The 26,079-nt window shown below is 41.8% G+C and overlaps 1 protein-coding gene and 1 non-coding gene across 2 annotated transcripts in view; one reads left to right on the top strand and one right to left on the bottom strand.

Moving 5' to 3' along the window:
* Nucleotides 1–13,592, bottom strand: part of Erbin (erbb2 interacting protein) — a 110,393-nt gene extending 96,801 nt beyond the window's left edge. Inside the window, exon 1 of the mRNA XM_040729089.1 lies at nt 13,498–13,592. The gene's annotated coding sequence lies outside the window, so the exon portion shown is untranslated. The remainder of the gene's footprint in view (nt 1–13,497) is intronic.
* Nucleotides 13,593–17,057: 3,465 nt separating this feature from the next.
* On the top strand, nt 17,058–17,164 carry LOC121133220. Its single transcript, XR_005870014.1, has one exon. It is a non-coding gene; the product is annotated as a U6 spliceosomal RNA (small nuclear RNA).
* The last annotated feature ends 8,915 nt before the right edge of the window (nt 17,165–26,079 follow it).

The raw sequence follows: 26,079 nt of genomic DNA, 5'->3' as shown, positions 1-26,079 counted from the left end.
TTTATTTTTTCACAGCTAAGTCACATTCCATTGTTTATATATATCACATTCATTATCTATTCATTAGTTGACAGGCATAGGTTGTTTCCATTTCCTAGATATTGTAAATAAAGTGACAATGAACATGGCAAGTATCCGTGAAGTAGGGTATGGAGTCCTTTGGGCAAATGGCAAGCAGTAGTATAATTGGGATATAAGGTAGATTTATTTTTAGCTTTTTGAGAATATTCCATACCTGATTTTCAGATTGGCAGCACCAGTTTGCAATCTCAATGATAAATGGCTATTCTGACTTGGGTAAGATGAAATCTAAGTTGTTTTATTTGCATTTCTCTCATTGCCATAGCTATTGAGAAACACTGCTTACTGACTTGCTCAGTTTGCTTTTTTAATAGCCCAGAACCACCTGCCCAGGGGTGGCACTACCCACAGTGGGCTGGACCCTCCAATACCAATCTTTAGTCAAGAAAATGTATGTACCCAGAGGCTTGCCTACAGGCAATTTGATGGAGGCATATCCTTAAGAAACCTTAAGGACATTATCCTAAAATACATATCACATAATCAAAACTAATACAGAAAAAAGTAAAACAGTTGTCAGGGACTGAGTGAACATTAAATTACTTTTAATAAAAAGTTTCAATTTTATAAGACAAGGTATATCAGAAATGGATGAATGGTGGAGACACATATACAACAATATGTACGTAATGCTAAAACTGTAAACTCTAAAAGGATGAAGTCAGGAGTGAGTGATGGTGAATGCCTGCAATCCCAGCACTTGAGAGGTGGAGGCAGGAAGAACAGGAATTCAAAGTCAGTCCTCAGATGCACAGCAAGTCCAAAAACAGCCTTAGCTACATTAGACTTTCTCAAAAAACCAAAAGATCAGCCCTTTAGTAACTTCATTAAATTGGCCAGCTGTCAACCCTGACAATGTATTCCTTTCTAATCTGCACTACTGATTGGGTAAACTTTCCTTTTTACCTTTGGGGGAGGAGAAGATCAAAGTGAATTTTATGTGTATTTTACCACAGTAAGAAAACTGAAGAGGAAAATCCCAGGGAGCTGGAGGGCTCTGCAAACATTGAGAAGATGTGTCGGTGGCAACTATGGTACATTGGTTGAACCAAGTAGAAATTATCTAGAAGTTGACAGCAGTTGTAGTTAAAGAAACTGAGCTTTCACAGCAGGACATCAGGTCCTAAGCCTAAAATCTCAGCATTCAGGATCATGAGTCCAGCTTCAGCTACTTTAAGACTATTTCAACGATTAATTGATAAATTGTTTTTAAATGGATCTTTTACTTGATCTGTAATCATTTTCCTACTTCTCAGAAATAAAACAAGATACTGTTTAATTTCAACTTTCCAGATACAAATTACCAAATGTTTATTATTTTATTTCTTCAAAACTACAAGTAACTTTTACATTGGTAACACATTATTCACATGTAAGAGTCAATAAAAGACAACTGGATCTCAGGTAAAACAACCGTCTTATAACAGTATTAGCAACATTCCTCACTGCCATCCCTAATATCAATGCTACCATTCCTTTCATTTAAGCCACATCAATGAATACTACTCTTGGCAATAATGACAGATCAAAGTTGTCATACATTTGTCAAAAACCTCAGTATAAAATACAGAGAAAAGTTTAAAATAAACTATGAATTCTGGTTAGTAATAATGTATCCATTACAAGGAATATGCCAACTAAATATAAGATGCTAATAATATAGGAAATGGAAAAACAACATGGCACTTCATCTAATGGCAACTTTTCTGCAAACCTAAAACAGCACAGAGAGCATATGTGTATTTGGAAAAACAAAAATCTGCATACTGTTTTAAGATAAAATTCTCTGTGGAACTTACTGGTTCAAATATTAATACTAACATTTGTTGTAAATTGAACTGTGTTCCAATTATTGCTAAAATTTAAAACTATAATCTATGATAAATTGACATTTGTCAAAATAAAGGGGAAAATACTAATCCAGAATTCCCTAACTTATGTGAACCCCAACATTTTTTCTCTAGTACTAATTTAAATCTTTAGGAAACAGTACTATTCTAAAGATTGTGACTTGTCAAACATACTTGCAGAAATACTAATGTAAGTGTGATGGCAACAGAGTTGGGAAAACTGGACTTATATTCCTAATCTTAATGTTACTGATAAACTAAATTATGTCCAGAACTTCACTTCCTCCACTGAGCTGACAGCCTCCTTTTTTGTTAATCAAAAGAAATAGCAGTTCAGTCGGGCATGGTGGTGTAGGCCTTTTATCCCAGTACTCGGGAGGCAGAGGCAGGAGGATCTCTGTGAGTTTGAGACCAGCCTGGTCTACAAGAGCTAGTTCCAGGACAGCCTCCAAAGTCACAGAGGAAGAGGAAGAGGAGGAGGAGGAGGAGGAGGAAGAGGAGGAGGAGGAGGAGGAGGAGGAGGAGGAGGAGGAGGAGGAGGAGGAGGAGGAAAAAATAGCAGTTCAAGGAAAATGTTCGTAGACAGTTGGTGTGGCTTTGTTTATTGTCTGGGTTGTTTTTTTGTTTGTTATTTCAGAGAGGGAGGGAGGGAGGGAGGGAGGGAGGGAGGGAGGGAGGGAGGGAGGGAGGGAGGGAGGGAGGGAGGGAGAGAGAGAGAGAGAGAGAGAGAGAGAGAGAGAGAGAGAGAGAGAGAGAGAGAGAGAGAGAGAACAAGAACCAGTACAGAAACAATGTTCAAGGAAGGAACCAACTCTTACTAAAAGAATCAACCCAAGGATCTTCGTTTCTCTATAAACATTCAGAGTTTAGTAAATCTCCTTCTGCTTCTTATTTTTACAGCTGAAGATGCTAGAGAAGGCAAGTGTGAAATAACTCAGTGGAAGCCCCCAGGCAATAATAATATCTTCCTATGGGGGTTTGCAAATATATAGCCCAGTTGATAAGGTACTTGCCTTGAATACAGAACAGCCAGGGCTACACAGAGAAAAGCCTATCTTGAAAACAAAAACAAAAAAAAAAAAAAGCAAAACTGATAAAACTAGAAACAATTCCAGTAACTAAAATAAGAATACGACTGCAGATGACTGCTAAGGGGTGGGTTAATAGACTCAGCAGGTAGCACTTGCTGCAAAGCCAGAGTCTGCATGGTAGGAGAGAATCAACTCCCAAAAGTTGTCCTCTGCCCTTTACATGCTCACTGTGGTACTTGTATGCCCCTCCACACACACGCACAACAGTAATAGCAAAATTTCTAAGTATTAGAAAAGAGAACAAAGTTTGCTTTTTGCCTTAAAAAAAAAAAAGTTTGGCTAGCATGGTCTCTGGTTTAGAAATGGCTTTCTCTTACCTATGGCATAACAAACAGCTGTGTAAAGTCCCCTCCTAATACATAGTACACCAAAACAATAAACTACATTTCATGAAGTCCCCAGAGTTTACAGGGCACCTAAAAGTAGATCTAATGACATAGGCTATCTTGGTATGCCCCTCAAATCATGTCCAAAATCTCCGAGGATAGGAAAGGCCAACCTATTAATTCTAGGGTAGATGACAGTGCAACAAAAAAGAGATTTTTAGATCACAAGTTTCTCACATAGATCCTAACATAAACACCTCCACTCAAAAGTTTAGAATTGACCCATAGTTTGAAAACCGAGGGTATCAGTATAAGATAGATGTATGCACAAAAGGATCCAGGGAAAGGCTCCATGAGAGTACTTGCTCTGCAAGCAGGTGTGTTCATAATATATCACCCCCCACCCCCACCCACCCACCCCCCCACCCACCCCCACCCACCCCCACCCCCCGCTTGCCAGCCTAGTCAATAAGGTGGATTTCCAGTTCATTAAGAGACACCCATCTTAAGTCAATAAGGTGGAGAGCAATAGACGCTGGACTTTCTGCTCCGGCTTCCCCAAACACATTCACATTACTGCACCAAGTAACACCCCTCCCCCAAGAAAAAGCATAGATGTATGTATCAAAACTACCGCATTTACAGTGAATATAACATTTACCTCTAGTCTAAGGGTAACAGTAAAAGTACCAAACTCAGGCTGGATACGGCTTAGAAAGAAAGATCACTTAGCATAGCATGTACAAGGCCTAAAGGGATTTCCAATTCAGAATGCCATTTTAAAACAATTTGCCTTAATTCATTCTCTCATTCTCTCATTCTCTCATTCTCTCATTCTCTCTCTCTCTCTCTCTCTCTCTCTCTCTCTCTCTCTCTCTCTCTCTCACACACACACACACACACACACACACACACACACAAGAAAAACTACTTTTCACTATCAGAGATGTTACAGATACTGGATAAAGACAGACAGACAAGAATGAGCAGGACCTAGTGATACAGAGGTCTGTAATTCACTGCTGAAGGGAGAAACTTGGAGGAAGCTGAGGCAGGAATACTGCTACAGAGTGAGTTCAAGACTAGCCTGGACAACTTAGTAAAGCATTTTTTTTGAAATACAAAGCAAAAACAAAACTAGAGATACAAATAAAAGCTCAAGTTCCATCCCCAGTAAAGCAAAAGAAAATTTAAAAATTGAAAAGTCTGTGTAGATTAGAATTAGTGTTATTCTAAACTCGTAGTCTTCTCATATAGATGCAAATACAAATACATGTTCACAAAAAGATTCCCTTGCTCTGTACACTGGAAGGCATGGGGCAGCAGCACCCTAAGAGCAATAAAGTACCCAGACTCTGGTTCCTAAGTACCACTTTCCTCTTAAAATAACCAAAGAGGGTCTGGAGAGTTGTCTCAATGATTAAAAGCACTTGCTACACAAATCATGGGGCCTGGGGTTCAGATCCCAGTACCAGCAAAACAAGTTTCGTATCCTGCACAAGCCTGTGAGCCCATGGGATGGGGAGACTGGAGGCTTGCTGAAGCTTGCTGGATTCCAGCATAGAAGGAAACAAACAAGCACACACAAAAACAAAAAACAAAAAACCATGGGCTTCAGCTTCAGGGAGAAAGCTGCCTCAAAGAATAAATAGGTAGAGAGTGTCGGAGTAGGACACTGAACGGACGCCTTTGGGTCTCTGCACCTTCCCTTGTACGTGCACACGCACTCCCACGTACAGATAAATCTTTAACAACCAAGGAAGTAGCAGGTCAGTTTAGAGTATCTAGAAAGCATAGGTGTATTCTAAATTAATTAATTAGAAAAATAAGCCAACTGGAAGAAGTTCTCACTAGCCAAATCAGTAACAATGTGAGGGCTAGGAGCACAGTTCAGTGGGAGTGGACTGGCCTACCATGCTCAATCACCAGCCCTCCATTAAAAATAATGAACCTCAAAATTAGTGAAAATGAGGTATAGCCCTGTGAATATAACAGGAATCCATGAGTCTAATTAGATGTAAGTAAATTAAAAATCTAATGAAAAATATTTACATGTTTCAAAACACCTATCTTCAAAGTATTAATTACAATTGGGGGGATCTTGAAAAAAAATGTCTGTCAGTCACAACCTCTGTCACTTGAAGTGAGTAGGTATCAGTAGTGGACAAATTGCCTAAAATTGCCTGGCACCTGATAACTAAGCACACAGCAGAGTGCAAATCTCTGACAAGGATGCTGAAGAACTAATCCTAACAATTGAATCATGAAATCCAATCTAAGAACTAAATATGAAACGTATCAGACAACTGAAAATAAAGGAAGGAATATTCTACAAAATAATGAAGCCTGTAGTTTTCAAATGTAGTATCAGTGCCTTGAAAGAATTTGTTCCAAATTACAGGAGCAGAGTGACAAGCAACTGTAACACATAGAGACTACTGATAGGGTTTGGAAGATGGTGTTCCTGTTAAAGTCTAACTATGATAGTCATAAATGTGATCATGTGAAATATCCTTCTTTATAAGAAATAAACATGAAGACATTTCAGAGTGGTAAGACATCAGAAGGGCATTTATTGTCAAACAGGTTAAAGAACAAATAGATTAAACTTCTATGTCTTGTCATTGCCTCAAAAATTAAGACAAGGACTGGGGATATAATTCAGGTGAAAGTATTTGCTGAACACACTCAGAGTTCTGATTTGATTCCCACTACCACATAAAACCAGTCCTAGTAGCAAACAATGGCACATGTGCCTGTAATCACAACACTCAGCAGATGGAGGCAGGAGGATCATCTTTGGTTACAGAGTGAGTTTGAGGTCAGTCTAGACTACATAAGACGCTGTCTTACACACACACACACACACACACACACACAACCTTCAAAAAGTCTGTAGCCATTTTTAAAACCTGGGAAGAGTATGCATTTACAAGGTAATCTGTGACTTCCAAGGGGAGGGGAGGGGAGGGGAGGAGACATCAAATGCTACATAATGAATGCTCCAGGTTACCCAGTTCTACAGCCTACACTTTCAGTTATCTGAAGTCAGCCATGGCCTAGAACTATTTGTTTTGGTTTTGGTTTTGTTTGTTTGTTTTTCGAGACAGCGGTTTCTCTGTGGCTTTGGAGGCTGTCCTGGAACTAGCTCTTGTAGGCCAGGCTAATCTCAAACTCACAGATGTCCACCTGCCTCTGCCTCTGTAGTGCTGGGATTAAAGGCATGCGCCACCACTGCCCGGCTGGTCTAAAACTATTTGATAGAAAATTCCAGAAATAAAAATTCTAAGTAAAATCTCTCACTATCCCTTTCCAGTACATCCATACTGTATACACTCCCTGCCTGTCAATTATGTAATAGCCATCTAGGGAGGGTATCAGCCACTTTGTAGACGTATTTCAGGGCTTGTGTTCACATAAAGCTTATTTTACTTAATGGACTCAAAAAGTAAATAGGATAATAAGCCAAAGAAAAGCCATTTCCTTTTCGGTAAAAAGGTACAAGTTCTCAATAATAAAAGAAAAAAAAATAGCCAGGCGTTGGTGACGCACACCTTTAATCCCAGCACTCGGGAGGCAGAGGCAGGCGGATCTCTGAGTTCGAGGCCAGCCTGGTCTACAAAGCGAGTTCCAGGCCAGACTAAAAGCAATACAGAGAAACCATGTCTTGAAAAACCAAAAAAAAAAAAAAAAAAAAAATGCTGAAATTGCTAAAAATCACCATTAAGAATCAGTCCATCTTCTGGCCAGGTGTAGTGGTACACACCTATAATTCCAAGCACTTTGAGACTAGAGGCAGGAGGATCAGAAACTCAAGGCTAACTTCAGCTACACAGTGAGTTCATAGCCTAGGCTACAAGAGACCCTTTCTCCAAATCAACAACAAGGAATCTTCCTTCTAGCTGTGAAATTGTAAAGAATTTACACTAGTTTGCTATCCTTCCTTAACGGGGGGGGGACGGGGACACGGACGGCTACCATTACATGGTAGACTACCTGTCTAGCAGGTAGAGGCCCTGAAAGCCAGTATGTACCACTTAAAAATTTTAATTTAAAAATAAAGTCACAACCACAGTATGTGCCAGGTGCTTAGTTAAGACAGAAGAGGCATACATTATAGAGTTTGGAGTCAGGCAGTGGTGGATCTTGCCTTTAATCCCAGCACTCCAGAGGCAGAGACAGGTGGATCACTGTGAGTTTGAGACCAGCCTGGTCTACAGAGAAAGTTCCAGGACAGCCTCCAATGCCACAAAAAAACCCTTTCTCGAAAAACAAAACAAACAAAAAATTTATAGGGTTTGTTTCTATCAGTGGTTACAAGCATTAACTCAGTCTTGAACCTTTTTATAGCCAAAGGATAAACTAGCATAGCTACTACTATACATGAGGGGTAGATGCTGAAAATAAGCACAAAATGTGTCTCCAAAAACAGTTTTCTTAGCAAGAAGGACTGGGAGAACTGTGTCTCAGCAGTAAGTCTGCTTGTAGACAAGCTATAGTCAAATGAATGCGCTGAAGCTGTCTGTACTGTGGGAAACTGACAAGCCAGCAGCGTTCTGAAAATAGGAAGGCATCTCCTGAAGGACAGGAAACACCTGTACCAAGAAGCCAAGAGATTCACACACATATTCTAAAGCTGAAACACATGAGTACAAACAACACTCCTCCTCTAAGCAATTACCAAAACAAGAACAAGTATTGGTCATGCTTAAATGACTAATAAGGTACAAGGTAGGTCATTAATAAAAACTTTACTCACTTAAAATAATAATAGTAATAACAGTATTTGAAGAAAATCCAAAAGTATAACAGACCTACCAGGCACAGACCAAATTTCAAATAAGAAACAGAAAACAATATTAAGTCATATCTCAGAAATTATAAATTACTTGTAGTAGACCAAAATACAGCTGAAAAATAAAAGCCAACTTCTCTGGGTCGGGGGAAAAGTTCCTAGAAACTATATTGCAAAAACATATTAAGAACTGAAAACCAAGCAGCAAGCTGAAAGATTAAGCCTCCAGATTCTCCCTGTAAGTATCTACAGAGTGTTTGAAAACAGTCCTCCCTTTCCTAGAAACACAACTGCATGGGGTGGATTTTCTTCATACACGTCAATCAAAACAACATATTGCAAACAGATGGAAAAAACTGATATATGAGATTTGAGCCATTAAGCCTAACATTAAGTTACTTATAACTTGCAAAAATGCAAAAACATTTCTCTTTTTGTCTTATTATAGTCAATCCTCCAAATCCTAGGTTCAACCATGTTGAAAATACTTGGGGAAAATTGTATCCACACTGAATACATACAGACTTTCCTTTCTTGTCAGTATTTCCTAACCAGCACTTACTATTTACCTTGGATTTAGTATTACAAGTCACCTGGAATTCCTTTAAAGTGTCTCAGCAGATGTGCCAAGGCTACATACAACTACTGTGCCATTTTATGCATAGGACCTAAACAGCCATGGAAAGAACTGGAACAATCTACAATGGATACCATGTCACTATTTGTTTTGGAAAATAATTACTTTTTCTTCTCAAACAATGTTAGCAAGAATGGTTTATTGTTATTTTAATTCTAACAGAATAGTAACCAATAGCTGGCACAAACCCAAACTCTCAGGGCTTCTCAATTTACAGGAGTATTGGTGATTCTAATATCGTAGCACCATATAATCTTAGGACTATTACTATTTCTCATAATGTGATAACATTACAACAGAATGACTCCTCCAGTCTGCAAATGAAATGTAAAGGCATTCTGTCCCAAAATAAATGGTTCAAACTACAACTGATCTCTAAAATAACAAAGTTCAATTTACAGCTGTTTCACTTTACAGTACATAAAAGTGATACACACTTAGCAAAAACTACTCGAAATTTTGATCACTTCTTCAACCAGTGACCCAAGGTATGATATTTCTCAGGAGCCACAAAAAAGGGGTCACGATGGGGCTAGAGAGATGGCTCAGGGGTTTAGAGCACTGACTGCTCTTCCAGGGGTCCTGAGTTCAATTCCCAGAAACTACATGGTGACTCACAACCATCTAAATCAACCTGGTGCCCTCTTCTGGCATGTAGGCAGAACACTGTGTATGTGATAAATAAATAAATCTTTAAAAAAAAAAGGGGGGGTGGGTCATGAGAATAAAGGATACCCTTCAGTGAACTTGGTTGCCAGAATTTTTTGATACAGGTACTCAATAACTTACATGAGATACTAGACACTGTTATAAGCTTTGTATTATATGATTTTGCCCAACTGAAGGAATAATAAGTGTTGTGAGCATGTGTAAGGAAGTCTAGGCTAAACCATCATACATGGTAGGTGTGGTGTACTGAATGCATTCTTGATTAGTTCCAGCTCTGATCAGTCTATCAACATGCAAACACAATGTAAGTTCAGGAACATCTGTACTTTCTAAGTTATTTAATCTTCTTTCCATTTTGCCATTCTCTCACAGTAATACTAATTAGTCATAATTTCATGGTGTTGTCAACATGCCTTTCTCAACGTTTCTAGCACAAAAAAAAGAAATAGCTTATTATGCACAAAAATCTGAATAAGGGTATCCCTATGAATAAACTTTGCAGGCCTTATTATACCTATTTTTATTACAAAAATGTCATTTTTGTTATTTTCTAGGGTTTCTTAAAACATACTATATATATATAAATTCACAGACACATTCCATATTAGTAGAGCCTTTAGATGTTAAGTTTACTTTTAGATATTATTTTCTAACTTCTTACACCATCATTCATAAAGCTCAAGACCTTCATTCAATGAAACAAAACTGGAAGTGACAAAAATGTGATAGAATACCAATGCGATTATAGATCAAAACACAAGAACATATGCAACCTGAAAAGACTAACTACAGAGAAACTGAGATAGAAAAAGAAAACTGACAGAACAGTATATAAACATGAAGATACTGATTGCCATGTACACCGAGTTGGAATGCAAACATCAGAATTAAACATATTAACCTAATCAATTTTTGTTTCATGTTTCAAACATTTTGAGGAGTAATATGCATGAACTGAGGACCTTTGGGGAAAAAAGGCAAGGCAAAAATAAGTAAATAATTGGTAAACAAGGAAAAAAAGGGTAACAAGTAACATTAGTAACAAGAAAAATTTAAAACTAAAGGAATTAGAAGAAAAAGTGTTATAGTAGCAGGTTTTAAAATTAGGAACCCAAAGACTGAGGGAAAAGATAAGATGTGAAACTGAAAAATGGGAGAACTTATGCAGAGTAAGTGACAACAAAAGGTACTGAGGGAAAAGAGAATACAAGGCGAAGGGCAGAGATAGAATCTCCCTAGCTAATTCAAAACTAGATGTTACAGAACATAATTCACATATACATTTCCTATGGCAACAACAAACAATGTGCAAGAACTAGTCTATTATGAACTATGAAGTTTAACGCTGCTGCCAAGAAAGGAAAGAGAAAGCCATCCTGTGTTATTGGTGTTTCAACAAACAAAACATCACGAATGAATAAGATTAAAATGCCAGCAACAAAGTAGGTGTATTTAAAGAGACTCTGAATAAACAGCAATTATAAAGAAATTTATTTGCTCTCCAACAAGACTAGAATTCTACATAACCCCAAATACTTTGTAAATACTTCGATTATCTATTTCTACAACCAAAAGAAGCTGAAACTCTAAAATCATGTTATCAATAAGCAATTACTTCAAAAAAATACCTAATTTTCTGAAAATTTAAAGTATGCTCCTTAGTAGATAAGTGTTCACTATAACAAAAATCCCCAAAAAAGTCAAATATAAAAAATGTCTTTTGGTTAGGAAACAGTACACAATAAAAACTTTTCATTCTTGAACCTCGCTAAACATTTTATATGTGACGTTGAAAATAACTTGCTCTTAAATGGCAAAGAAGTGTCATGACACTGAATCAGTTGGAGCTTTGAAACCTCAAGATTACTTTCATTAACAAGCCCCTCTATGCAATGCAGGTAAACACTCTGTAAATTATTTTATTTCACACTTTAATCCAAGAAGGGAACCTCCCTCCTCACACAATACTGAAAACATAAAATGAGACCATTCTGAAAGACTTCAAATCACTCTTTTTAAAAAGAAATTCCTTTTCAAACCTTTGTTGCATTTTTAAAAAGACTTCAAAAATATTTAGTTTGAGAACAGTATAAAACTTAAAATTCATTAGTTAATTTGGTGCTAAATTTACCTTTCAGTAAACTGCAAAATAAATGTTTTGTTGATGGGGGAAAAAAGGAATCAAAGGTTCACAAAGTTCACAAAGGTGGAACACCTCATTTTTAAGACGCCAAAAACCTAAACATATTACTCTCTCCAAAAAAAAGAAAAACAGAACTACTTCTTTAAAGGGCGGGTGTTAAGTAGGCATTGTCAAGTGCTATAACCCTCCCTATACCACTAACACGGTGTCATCGCGGCTAAGTGTTCATTCTCTACACTTGCTCTGTTAAGGCGCTGCGGCTCTGAAGCCAAGAAGAAGCCATAAAAGGAAACCCAAGTTCAATGTCATTTTGTTCCCCTCTTTCTTTCATATGCTCAAGAAATAACCTCTTTCGCTGCCTAATTATAAGACCTCAAATCATAAAGTCCACCAGTTATGCACTTTAAATTCCTTCATAAAGCAGTTGTACTCTTAACAGGAATAACTTGATGGTTCACAAATCTTACCAATAAAATAAAAATGAAAACAAAAACTCCAGAGACCAGGCCCTAATAACAAAACAATATAGATACTGGAATGAGTCTCTTTTTGAAATACACTTCGTAAAAGCGAAACGGCCAAGAACAAGCTGGGAACTAATTTGGTCCTGATCTTTACTATTTTTCCTCTTTCAGATGGAGTCAACTCTTTTTTCCTCGGATTTCTGGTGATTGTTTGGTAGCATCTGATTAAACGTCAATTTAAGCTTAAGCTACATCTACGTATAATTTTTTTTATTTTTTTAAATACACGATTATCTGTTACCTCCCTTTACTTGTGGGGAAAAGAAAACTAAACTTAAAAAGGTGCGCAGTTTAAAAGGTACACTACCAGGGGGAAAGACAGTCAGTTTACTGCTACCAAAACTAGTTTTACCCATGAAGACGACCCCCATTGGTTCAGAAGCGACTGGTGGAATGTCTGCCAAGCTTCACGAATTCCTGCTCGCACAGTCCGTACCTATTGACTTATTAGGCAGAACCAAACAAAAACAGATGGGCCAACACGAAAATATGAAAGCCATACAATTGCAAAACAGCGCCGCTTTTTCTGTGACTCCCCTGAAAAAAAATCTCAAGCGTTTTTTCCTCTTCCCTTTCTATGCTCCGAATCGGAACTGCAAACAAGTCCTGGCCAATCAAGTACTTGTAGGTGTTGGGGGTTTGCTTTGTTTTTGTAGCCATATCCTCCTCTGTCTTTATTCATAACCTTCACGACCTCCTCCTGCTTCCCAGAACACCAATTTCAAGAAAAAGCCAGCAGCTAGTTGTCTCCAATCGAGTCACCAAACAAGCAATGTAAGCTACTGACTGAAAAGAGCACATTACTTACGACAACTACTGCCTTAGCCGTCCGGGGGGGGGGGGGGGACATCAACCAAGAATGGCAGACAGATGGTTCCGAAGTCCAAAGAAACGCAACTGTCCTAACAGAACCATCTCCCCGCAGGATTAACGCGAAAGCCAAAACCATCGGCACCAACATAAACAAACGTGGCAGCCATCTCAGTAAGAGCGAACCAGGTCTCTCCCGGCAGCCAGACTTAACTTTCTTCAGAAACCAAAGTTGCCAGACTCAGCAACTTAATATACATTGTATACGTCCCGGAACACTAAAACTTCTGGACCTTCTGCCGAACAAAGGCAGTCTTTCTCCCGAGGGTTGAAAACTTTTCATCCCACCGCATTCTTACAATCCCACCTTAAAAAGACAGGAATCCAGACGGCAGACCGGACAAAACAAAGCAAACAGTCGAAAAGAAAAGCAGAAACACCAAGCCACTCTGACACGAGAGCAAGAAGCGAGACAACTCCGGCAAAGCGAAGCAGACGAAAAAGTATCGTTTCCGGCCCCACGAACTTGGCGGCTGCTCCACGCTTTTCATTAAAAAAAAAAAAAAATTACCTCTCGGGGTGTCTCAGGGCAGCCGTCTCGAGGCTCGGCTTGACATGGTTTCCTGCTCGTCCTCCGCGGCTCCGGACCCCGCCGAGGCTCCCGTGAGGGCGAGGCGGATGTGGAGCTGCCTCCCGCAGCAGCAGTGCGGCGGCTCCGGTGGGGGCTGGGGTGCGGGCTGGCTTCCTGCTCGCCACTTGTGTCAGGAGTTTCCCGGCCCCAACTGGGTCCTCCGCCGAAGGAAAAAACTTTTCACTCGTGACACCGCCCGGAATTGCCGTGCGAAACTCACTTCCTGCCTGGGTGAAAAGCAGGATCCAGCTCGGTGCCCCGGGAACCCGGAACCCCGGGGCGGCGCGCCGCCGAGGGGGAGGGGACGGCGCCCGCCCCGAAGCCGCGGGGCCACGCGCGGCCCACGGGGGCGAGGACGCGGAGCTCCGCCGGGCCTGGGCCGCGCTAGGCCGCCGCCCCCACAGCCGCGCCGCGCGGGTATTGTCTCGAGTGCGCCGGCCGCGCCCTGCGCCCGCCCGGCCGCCTGGAGCCGGAGTCGCCCGGCCGCGCAGGCCGGCTCGAAGGCGGCCGTCCGTCGGGCCGTCCGTCTGCCCCGCGCTGTCTCTGCCGCCGCCACTCGGCGCTCTCGCCTTCCCGCCGCCGTCCCAGCGCTCTCCTCCGTCCTCCTCTCCCCGCCTCTCGGCCGCGGCGGCGCGGTCTCCTCAGGAGCTCGCGGGCCCGCGCCGGGGACCGAGGCTGCGTCGCGCGCCGCCGCGCCACCTTTCACTCGAGCGGGAGACGAGAGACGGGAGGCGAGGCGGAGTAGAGAAAGGAGGAGGCGGACCCGGGCCGGGCCGGGGTGGAGGGAGTTTCTGCCTCACAGGCCGCGGCTGCAACAGCGCCACCGCCCCGGCGGCTAGGGGGGCCGAGGCTGCGCGGCGGCGGCGGCGGGGGCGGGGCGGTCTCCCGCGGGGGCGCCCCAACCGCCCACAGCCGGGCGAGGGCCGGCGCGAGCCAGTCAGCGCGCACGGGGTCTACGCGGCCGACGTCCGCGGCGGCGGCGGCGGCGGCGGCGGCGGCGGCGGCGGCGGGGGGCGCGCGGAGGGAGGCCCGCTCCCCCCGCCCTCGCCCACCAGGCAAGGCCCGGCCCGCCGGCTCCGCACGACCCCGCGAGGCCTCCGCCGCCCCGGCCGATCGAGTTTCTTTGTACGGCCGTAATTGGCGCAAAGAGGTTGTCCGAGTGCAGCCCCGATTTGCAGGCAGCAGGTATCTGTTTTCAGCTGCAGCACTCCGACATCCTCTAATGGCACGCTCAGGTTGCAGGAAACCACCGCCGCTGCTCGCTGCAGCTTCCCACGCCCGGCCGAGCTTGCTGCCAGCGGCGGGCGACGCGGCTGGGGCCCCTCCGCGGAGACAAAGCTGGTGCTGGGGGGGCGGGAGGAGGACGTTGCCCGCGAAATTGCCTCAAGACGGTGCCTTTGTTAGAGGAAACATTGGATGCGCTCCGAACGCAGCGTAGCCTTCCAGCCCCTACGCTTTTCGGGCTTGCAAGTGGTTGAGTCGCACTGGCCCTGGTAGTTCTGCCTGGCAGGGTTTGCGTTTATTGCAGAGAGAGACTTAAGCATTCTGTCAACACATATGGCTTCGAAAGCTTCAACCATAACATTGCCGTTTTTACAGTTACTGCTTTAAGTATGCTAGCAGACAGAACATCCTTGTTTTACCCGAGGGAATGGAATAGATTCTGGGCAAACCATTGTCCACCCCCACTCTGCTGTATGAACTATGCACAAGGATGGTAATTAGCCTCTGGGTCCCTCAAGCCACTGGTTCAGTTCTTCCGTCTGTAGCCCAGAGATAAATTATTCGTCACCAAGTTTGAATAAAAAGCTGTATGCCTTACAGATGAGTTTTGGCTTGCATCCAAAGGAAAGAGTTCACGAAGTCCACCGAAGAATTATTTACTAAAGTGAGTTCCACGCCAGAGACAAATACTTGGAACAACTCCAAAGATATTCAAGTCATTTTGAATCGAAGTGGAAGCATTGAAACTACACCCAAAACTGCTAGAACTAACACCGGCGTTGGTTTCTTAGCATAGAGCAGACGCTGAAGATGGACAGTGGTACCAATGCTTCAGTGCTGCCTATGAGAACATTCGCTGGCAGCCCTGGGCTGCCTTAAGCATTGTGTATTAAAAAAAAAAAAAAAACATATCCTATGTTCCAAATCAGCCAACTGTGATATATTTTAGCACAAAATTTAAGGGTTCAAAGGCTGTTGGAGGAAGTGTGTTATTGTGAAGGCAGGCTTTAAGGTCTTGTATATGCTCAAGTCACACCTAGTATTTCACTTCTCTTCCTATTGCCTGCCGATCAAGATGTAGAACTCTCAGCTCCTGTACCATATCTGCTTGCAAGCAACCATTGTTCCACCATGATAATGGACTGAACCTCTAAACTGTAAGTCGTCCAATTAAGTGTTTTCCTTAAAAGAGTTGTTGTGTGCCGGGCAGTGGTGGCACAAGCCTTTAATCCCAGCACTCTGGAGGCAGAGGCAGACGGATTTCTGTGAGTTCGAGGCGGGGCTGGACCGACAGCCTCCAAAACAATACAGAGAAACCCTGTCTCGAAAAACAAAAACAAAAAACAAAAACAAAAAAACTATTTGTACATACTGCTTCAACTGACATGAGAAAGTTTTGTTTCACTCCTCTTGTTCCGAGTTTGATCACATCAGAACTCACAGCAAAGGCTGTGAAGAAAGGGCAGCTCTCCTAAAGCATCCTGGATAGAGCAGCTTCCATCCCGTGAGAACTCCGCGGCACTGGGATCCCAGGGTGCATCCTCTGGGTAGATGTAAGGCCCAGTTAAATGTGGATCTGTATATAGCTCAGTAGTAGAACATTTACCTAGCACACACGCGCCCTGACTTTGATCCCCAGCGCCATTCAGGGAGAGAGTAGTACAATGGATTGGAATAAACTGACTTGCAACCTAAATAACACAAGGCCCCATCTCTAGGCTAAAGCCTGCCCTCGTGCTAACCTCTTTTTAATTTAAACTCCCACTGGGGACCATTCTGACTACCACTGCAACTAGAAGTTACTGTCACTCATCTCCAATGCTGTCAGTAGCATTTATTCCCTCAGGGTTTATTTCTCTAAAACAAAGCCGTAATCCCAGGAAGGGTAATATTTTAAGCCCTAATAGTCATTCATACCTAATTCATCAGATTGCTCTCTAAAGCGGCTTTTAGTGGAAAGAGAAAACAGCATATGTTGGTGCTGAGTAAATAGAGGACAACGAGTCTCACTTCTTAGAACAATATGGAGAGAAGAGAGGAATACAGGCAATGACATGATCCCACTTGACTTAAACAAGTTCTGATTATACTGTAGGAATGAGCCCGAGAGTGACAGGCTTTGTAGTATGTCCTGTATAGACAAGACAGAACCATGATAACATTGCTCAAAAACGATGTTTTTAAGGAAAATATTCCAAGCTAATCCATGTGTTCATACATGTGTGAACCTACAAAATGAACCCCAGAACATGAAGCCTTATAGGAATTGAAGTCAGGTGCTCGCTTCGGCAGCACACATACAAAAATTGGAACGATACAGAGAAGGTTAGCATGGCCCCTGCCCAAGGATGACTCACAAATTCGTGAAGCGTTCCATGTTTTTAGGATTGTTTCTAAAATAAAATAAAAATAAACAAATAATTGAAGTCAGTATAAACTTGCCTATTTGGTAAATGTTTATTCCTTATACAGTCTTTTCCAGAAATTCTGTATTTGTAGATGGCCACTATATGATAGTATTCGGTAATCACAAATGAATCATCTCTGCTGTTCATCGATTTTCAGTTCTAACATGAACAGCACACACAGAAATAGCCAAATCTCCTATCTGGACTTTCTTATAAGCATTCCTGTTCTGTGCTTTACGGATTAGTTTTCTTTGAAAATCTTCTCACAGGGCCTTGAACTAAAGATGGACTGAGCTTTCATTTATGGTTACATGGGACACTTAAACCCCACCTTCAGCAAGGCTGCCTTGCTGTGACTCCATAATGATAAACCTGCCTCCAGGACCAGCTTCTAGAGTAGTGGTTCAGCAGTTCAGAGTCCCCATTGTGATTCTCTGAGAAACAGGGAATGACTCTTTGTGATTCCCTTTTCCAAACCCAGGACTGAGGAGAAAGAACACTCCTGATAGGAGATAAGCCACTTCACTGAAATGACAAGCATTCCAGAAAATGCATTAGGGCCCACAGAAAAATACCCCAAAGTGAGGACACTGGCACTGGTTTGGTTTTTGGCTTTGGTTTTGGTTTTATGATACAGGGTTTCTCTGCCCTGGAACTTGATCTGTAGATCAGGCTGGCCTCGAACTCACAGAGATCTGCCTGTCTCCGCCTCCCGAGTGATGATGGGATTAAAGGCATGTACCACCACCACCGTGCCTGGCTGTTTGATTTTTATAAAGACCCTTTGCCAAAGCCCCATGCCAGCCAAGCAGTTATAATACACAGCCCGAGGAGACCTTGGCAGAGTGCAAGGGAATACTTGAAATGATCCCTCTCCTTTTCTCAGCCTTTGACCAAAAATTAGTCATCCAAAACCAAAATTTTCTGTTTTCCTTTGTGTTTTTTCTTTTTTCAAATCCCAATAGTGTTTATGAGAATGACCCTTCTGACTAGCAAGGGATTAGATTAAAAACAAGTCAAGACGATTCAGATGAACTGGGTCAAATTGTACCATGTCATATTTTTGTAGGGATTTCACTTCCTTCTTTCCATTTCCTCTTAGGCCCTTGATAGAGAGCAAGGGCACAAGGTCAGGGAGCAAGTCTATGACTCAAAAGAGACCTCCCACCACCTACAGCAACCACTACTGTGATTCTTAAATGATACTTTGGGAATAGAATTACCTCTCTTATAACAACAACAACAACAACAAGAGAGGTTTAGTAATATTTTATGAATTACAGGGAAAGACTATTGGGTGAGAAGGTTTCTGTAAAAAGCTTTGGAATTTCCCCACCAATACAGCAGTTCCCTCTTAGGCACAGAAACATTCCCGGAATCCTATCAATGCCTGAGACTGCATTCAGTACTAGCCCTGGGTGTACTGTTTTCCATGTATATACATACTGATAAGAAAGCTTAATTTACAGACTAAATGCATTAAGGGGTCAGCAACAATTGTAAGATAATTGTAACAAAATATAACAATAAAATCATGTGAGGCCCAGTGAGATGGCTCTGTGGGTAAAAGTGTCTGTCACCAAGCAGGATAGGTGACTCACGTTCAATCCCCAGGACTCACATGAGAAAACCGCCTCTCACAAGTTGTCCTGTGGCCTCTTGGCACGTATGTACACATGCTGAGGCACACAAATAAAATGCAATTTTTTAAGCTGTGTGAATGAAGTCTTTCTGAATGCTGTGTAACTCATTCTTGTGATGATGGAGGATGATACAATTCCTACATGATAGCCTAGTGTGGCAGAAGACACCTATAACCCCAGAACTCACAAGGCAAACGCAGGAGGATTAAGGCCAGTCAGGGCTATGTAAGACATCCTATCTCAAAAAAGACGAACAGCAACAATAACAAAACAAAAAAGCCTACATGGTGAGACAAAATGAGATAAATTATGTGACACAGCGATGGTCTATTGTGTAAGTTTTCCTTGAACACAGGCACAGAGATACCATGACAGATCAGTGGTAACACTACAGTGACTGATGGGTGACAATGTACATGGTGGGAATCCACTGAGCAAAAGAATGATTTACATCCCTATCAGGACAAAGCACAACAGCACACAGCTGAAAATGTAAGAAGTGGCCATTTCCAGAATTCTCCATACAATATTTTCAGATCCTGTTTGACCATAGATAACTGAAACTGGGAAAAATCAAAGTGTGGATAAGAGGGACTGTTATGTATACTTATTAATCTCCCCAACCCCACTATCCGTTTGTGAGCTACAAAGGTTATATTTATGATATCTTTTGAATATTTTTAATATGAGGAGACTAGAAACAAAGCCTAAGCATTGTATGTGTAGCTTCTGAAGCAGAACTGAACCAGAAACATGGCTATGGAGTGATTGGGGCCAAGTTCCTCAATAGCTGCCAGCGTGAATGTGAATGTCCCCTTCAGAATGGGGACTGTGATAGCAGCTACACAATAGGCCACTGGCAGCACTGAGAGGACTAGCTAGCCAAGTGCTTTGCGCATTGCTTGGCATGCTCAGGAGTGTTAGCTGGGGATAGTGGTGACTTTAAAACAGATTGATAGCATGTACCGTGCTCCCACCATTTCTAAGACCACTACAGTGTGCCCGCCAAAGCAGCAGTCTTAGAGAATGGAAGCAGACAAAAGATTATATAGGGTGACAAATATGAAACCCAACCTGTCCGGGGCCTAACCCTAACCATTTCCAGTTCCGCTTCCTTTCTGATCTACTTCTCCCTGGCACAAATCATAGCCTGTTTCTGTCATATTACAGCATACATTTCTTTGATAGATTTTTAACAATGTTATATCAACAAAAATTTAAATACTGATATACATTGCCCATTAATTCAGGCTTGTGAGGCAAAATATAATAATAAATCTTTCTTTAGGTAACAAAATTACTCTACCCCTACTTAATCAAGTCTGCATTTCATAAATCAAAAGTTTTCCTATAGTATTTTATTCTAAAAAGAGCTATCCAGCATAAAAAATGCCAGCAAAATAGTAAATGGACGGCTAGGAATTAAAAATAATTTGAGGTACAGTGTTTCAATTCCCTGCTCTAAAATGCCAGCTAAATTTTTTTTAAAAAGCTATTTTCTAGTTAAGCCTTATAGCATTCCTATGTCAGGAAGGGTAAAACCTCTCCATATTGTTAAAGGCTAACATATCAGTTCTGTAATACTGGATAAATCTTATCTAAAGCTGTTTAGTCATTACTTAGAAAATGATATTCCTTGATTGGGTCTTCTAAAATAATTCTGGATATGCTTTACTAGTCTTAATTTCTTCTCTTACAGATAAATTTATTTTCTGGAAATAGCCTGCAAATTTCCTTCTACACTGCTGATCTAAATAGCAACATAATTTTAAATGTTCCATCTCTTTCCTGTCTCCTCTAATCTAATGTCTTTATTTTTATGCCAACCCAATCCAATCTCTTTATTTTTATTTTAAATTAATGTCAACCATCCCATCTGCCATATATTTCAGCTTTCTTGGTTTTTAATCTTATTTTTTCTCCCAGCTTTTGTTTGTTCGTTTGTTTTTAATCTTATTTTTTTTTCTCCCAATTTTCTTCTATGATGGATGCTTAATTTCTTTCTACCTCTTGGAACCTCCTTGGAGGTTTTTTGCTTTCTTTTTTTTTTTCTTTTTTCTTTTTTTTTTTTTTTTTTTTGGTTTTTCGAGACAGGGTTTCTCTGTGGCTTTGGAGGCTGTCCTGGAACTAGCTCTTGTAGACCAGGCTGGCCTCGAACTCACAGAGATCCGCCTGCCTCTGCCTCCCGAGTGCTGGGATTAAAGGCGTGCGCCACCAATGCTCGGCTGGTTTTTTGCTTTCTTACATAGAACTTTACATAATATAGCCTTCATTTTCCTGCTATACAGCATACCAGACTATTAGTAAAATTACAACTTCACTCTACCGGATTTTTTATTATACTTTCCGCATGAAAATGCAAACATATGGAGGCGAAATCATTGTCAGAGTTTTAAAATACTCTGTTTATAAATTTCAAATGATATTTCTTCTTTATGTATTTTTTTCCTTTCTAGACGGGGTCTTTCCGTGTGGCTCAGGCTGGCCTCAAGCCTTCCTTCCTTCTGTTTAGCCTGCTGAGCGCTAGAAGCATGTCTTCCATGGCTCTTAGTCCATTTTCTTGACTTCTAGCCACTTTTGTTTCATAGATAGCTGGTATTTCTATTTCATCTACTCTAGAAATGTAACTTAGCCAATAAAATCTTTCTTACCAATATGATCATCTTACAGAAAAGTTCAGGGGTTGGCACCAGCACTTACTGGTTGAGAACCACAGAAAAGTCACTTAATCTCTCCATGTGTGACCTATAAAATGGGGAATAAGCCCTATTTTTCTATATTATATGATTATTTAAGTGCCCAATAAAATAGTAGACATTAAAGCATAGTGTAAACACTACGAAAGTAAACTATCATTGTTACCATGTCTAAAACAGCATAAGCCATATTAAACGTTCATTGATGTGGCAGTTAGGATCTGACTCTAAAGATCTCCCTTGAAGGCTCATGTGTTAAATTGTGGTTGTCAGCTGATGGGCCTCTGAGGGGTGGTGAGGAATATGTCAGTGGGTGAACACAAGGCCACCAAGAGGGTAAGTTTAAGAGGTCCACTAGTCTCTGGACTCCTCCTGGTCTGCCTCAGCTTCCCTGCAGCCATGAGGCAAGCCGCTCTCCTCCATCACATGCCTCTGCCTTGATGTTCTCTCTGCCCTCAGGGCCAAAGCAATGGAGACATCGGACTGTGAACTGAAATTCCTAAGGGAAGATAAGTTGACTTAAATCCCTTAAGTTGTTTATCTCAAGCATTTTATCTCAGTACACAGTATGGAAAATTTCAATTCTATATTAAATGCAATGCCTTATTTTTTTAAAGAAAGTCTGTCATCATTTTTTATATAAAACTTCAAGTTATAAACCCAGAGACCAAAAATGTAATAGTCTTAGTAATTTAGGCACTAGCCAGATATGATACTCTAAAAATACCGATAGGCAAATAAATATTTGTCTTATGAAGAATGTCTGTTATAATGAGCTTTTAAGTCTGCTGGCGGTGGCACACGCCTTTAGTTCCAGCACTTGGGATGCAGGGGCAGGCGGATCTCTGAGTTCGAGGACAGCCTGGTCTACAGAGTGAGTTCCAGGACAACCAGGGCTACACAGAAATATCCTGTCTCTTTTATTTTTCTGTTGGCTTGTCTGGTCCATCTTCGATATGATGATATTTTATTTTGCTATGTTAAAAAAGCTTTTAAAATTAGTAAGTAAACATGAGTATTATGAAGAAAAACTAATAAAAGAATTTAAATAAAGGGAAAGAAGCTCTTAAGACTAGATTTCTGTCCTAAATAATCAGGAAGAAGTCATCTCTCTCCCTGAGTCACACTACTAGTTAGCTGACACCCAGGTCTGTGAGGACGGTGATGTTGCTCAGGGGTACAGTGTGCTTGTCTACTGTGGGGCAGGCCCTGGATTCGATCCCAGTGCTACACAGGGGAGGCAGCAGAAAGGAGGAGGTGGAAAGAGGAAAGGGGGGGAGGAAGAGCCCAGTCCCCCCAGTCCACCTCCTAGGGCATTGCCACGACAGAGGAGTCCAAACATAGAGCAAACCAGCTAACACCAAAGAAGTTTGACAGATACAACTACTCGAAAATTCCAAACTCCTGACACTATAAACACAGTTGAAAGATACATAGCAGACTCAGACAAAAAATGACATGATAAACAGTAGTTAATATCTGTAATATATAAAAAACCTCTTGTAGATCTAGAAGAGAATAACAGTCCAACTGAACAATTAACAGAAGACATAAATGGTTGGTACACACACACACACACACACACACACACACACAGTATAAAGAGCCAATGAACAATGAGATCATGGACAGCTGGAGGCTAGGAGGGTGGCTCAGTTGGTGCAGCGCAGGCCAGGCAGGCTGGAGATGATGGCTTCCACCTCAGCACCCATACATGGGTGTGTAACCTAGCACTCAAGAACTCAGGAAGTAGAGGAAGGAGGATCAGAGAGGTTCAGAACCATCCTTAGCTACATAGTGAGTCTGAGGCCACCCTGGGATACATGAGATCCTGTCTCACTAAAATAATAAGTAATGGAGCCAGAGTTCCAGGTGGAACAGTCCCATTTAAACCTAGGCTAACTGAACCCCTTGCTGGCTTCTGCTATTTGCCCTGAGGTTGGGATGATTACTGCTTTTTAGTTTCGTCAAGCAAAAAGAACTGCACCGAGCTGCCATCAAAGGATGTTCCTATGACGTGCACACATGGGGAAATAACCCAACCTGATAACAAGCAGACTGGAGTTAAAACGCTTTGAACCTGGCCCCAGAATGTAGATAGGGTCTTTCTGGTGTCACTCTGAATGACACCTGTAAAGAATTGGATAGTGGTGCCTCAAGAGTGTCAGGCTTGGACATGTTCCCCTGGCTAGATTACAAGGCGTCAGGGTGTGGGTTTCCTATGGCTTATCAAAATTTCAGTACTATAGCCTGGAAAACATGATTTTTAAGATGCAGTGGCCCTCGGTATCTGTGAGTTTCACACAGATTCAACCAATCACAGACTGGAAATATCTGGAAGAAAAACACTACATCAGCCAGGCAGTGGTGGCACATGCCTTTAATCCCAGCACTGGGGAGGCAGAGGCAGGTGGATCTCTGTGAGCTGGAGGCCAGCCTGGTCTACAGAGCAAGTTCCTGGACAGCCAGGGCTGTTACACAGAGAAACCCTATCTTGGGGAAAACATAAAACAAAAAGCCACTACATCTGTATTAAACATGCGTCGACTTTTTTCATATCATTCCCTAAACAATACACTACAACCCTTTACATAGAATGCACATTTTTTTTTTTTTGGTTTTTCGAGACAGGGTTTCTCTGTGGTTTTGGAGGCTGTCCTGGAACTCGCTTGGTAGTCCAGGCTGGTCTCGAACTCACAGAGATCCGCCTGCCTCTGCCTCCCGAGTGCTGGGATTAAAGGCGTGCGCCACCAACGCCCGGCTAGAATGCACATTTTTATGCATTATAAGTGACCTAGATTTATTATACAGTGTGTGTAAGGATGTGTGCAGGTTACATGCAAATACTCTGCTATTATATAGGGGACTTGAGCACCTAGGAACTTTGGTATTTACAAGAGATTCCTGGAGCCCATCCCCAACAGAAACAACTATATGAGGTGCTCCCAAATAAGGGGTGGATAGGATGAGGTGGTGACAAATAATTCTAGCAAATCACAAGAGTTGGTCACACAGCAGCCTTCCAGGACAGTAGTCCAGGATAAGATTGAGCCTGGAGAGAAGATAACATCTCAATTCTCTGCCAGGCTGGCAGAGCACAATTCCGTGAGTCCTGGAGAGTCCTGTGGGAATATCCAAGGAAACAAGTGTGGGAGCTGTAGCAGGGCTTCAGGAGGAAAGGGAGAGTCTCTTCTGTTGTTACGTGGACTTCTCTACTCTCCGCAAACCAGTGTTTGCTTCGCACCGATTATCATAAACACACTTATAGAGTAAGCACCTGGATCACAACCAAAATCAAAGAGGGGCTTAATGTCATTTTAAAAATAAGCCAAAGGGGCTGGAAAGATGGGTCAACAGTTAAGAGCACTGTTTGTTCTTCTAGAGGACCCAAGTTCAGTTCCCAGCACCCACATAGAAGCTCACAACTGCCTGTAACTCCAGTTTCAGGGAATCTAGTACCTGCTTCTGACCTCTGCAGTTACCAGGCACACATATGGAACCCATACATACATGCAAGCAACACACTTATATATTAAAAATCCCTAAAATTTTAAAATAAACTAAAGCAAACCCAAAATGAGAGAGTAAAATAAAAATCTCTTTATTCTTATTTAGTTCATCTTTTGAAATGGGATCTCATGTAGCCCCAGAGGTTTCTTAAACTCACTATGGCTTTTTTTAAAAAAATATTTATTTCATTTTTTTTGAAACAGGGTTTCTCCATGTAGACCAGGCTGTCCTCAAATTCACAGAGATCCGCCTGCTTCTGCCTCCCAAGTGCTGGGATCAAAGGTGTGAGCCACCACCACCCAGCTAAGTGTGGTCACTTTAATCTATAATAAAAAACATAGCAAAGCTACAGATATAATTCACTGCCAGAACACTTGCCTAGCATGCATCAAGCCCTGGGTTTCATTCCCAGCAAAATACATGCGTACACACATACATTTCTGTGTTCATTAAAAGTAAAAACTGCTAAAGGTCATACGGTTCTTAAGCTGTCTAGTTTCACAGGAGACAAGATCCACAGCTTCCTGAGTAGAGAGGTAAAGAAACAAAAGGCCTCTCTGAAAATGTCCTTGGACTTTCAGGTTCGTGGCTCCCAGTGCTCTCAACCCTCTAAGGAAGTATCTAACTTGCGTCTACAGCTGACACAGCAGCACAGCCTGCCCTTTATACAGTCATCCCAAGCCCTTTACTCCACTCTCTTCTTCAATGCATCCTTATTAGAACAGTAAGTTATGACGCCAGTTAATAGATAACCTGTCTACAAAAGATTGTGTAGCTAGGAGACTACAGGGCTGGGATGTGAACCCAGCGACCAGGGATCAGCCCATGGGCACCCGCTATTAAACCACTTGTAGCCTTTCGACTGCTTTTACTTCTGATACCAGTAGGTTTTCTACACTGAAAGGAAGCCAACATTTCACTTCTGAATCACTGGGTTTAGGGTTGGTTTTCTTTTTTGCATAATTCATAATTTGTTAAATGAAGGCAAAGGAGTTTTGATTTTGTTTTCAAATATTTCCTGTATCTTCACCTTTCTCACAT

Source organism: Mesocricetus auratus, unplaced genomic scaffold (assembly GCF_017639785.1).
Source record: "Mesocricetus auratus isolate SY011 unplaced genomic scaffold, BCM_Maur_2.0 Super-Scaffold_100020, whole genome shotgun sequence".
NCBI lineage: Eukaryota > Metazoa > Chordata > Mammalia > Rodentia > Cricetidae > Mesocricetus > Mesocricetus auratus.
Note: the sequence above shows the minus strand (reverse complement) of the source record. Positions and strands in the feature narration are given on the sequence as shown.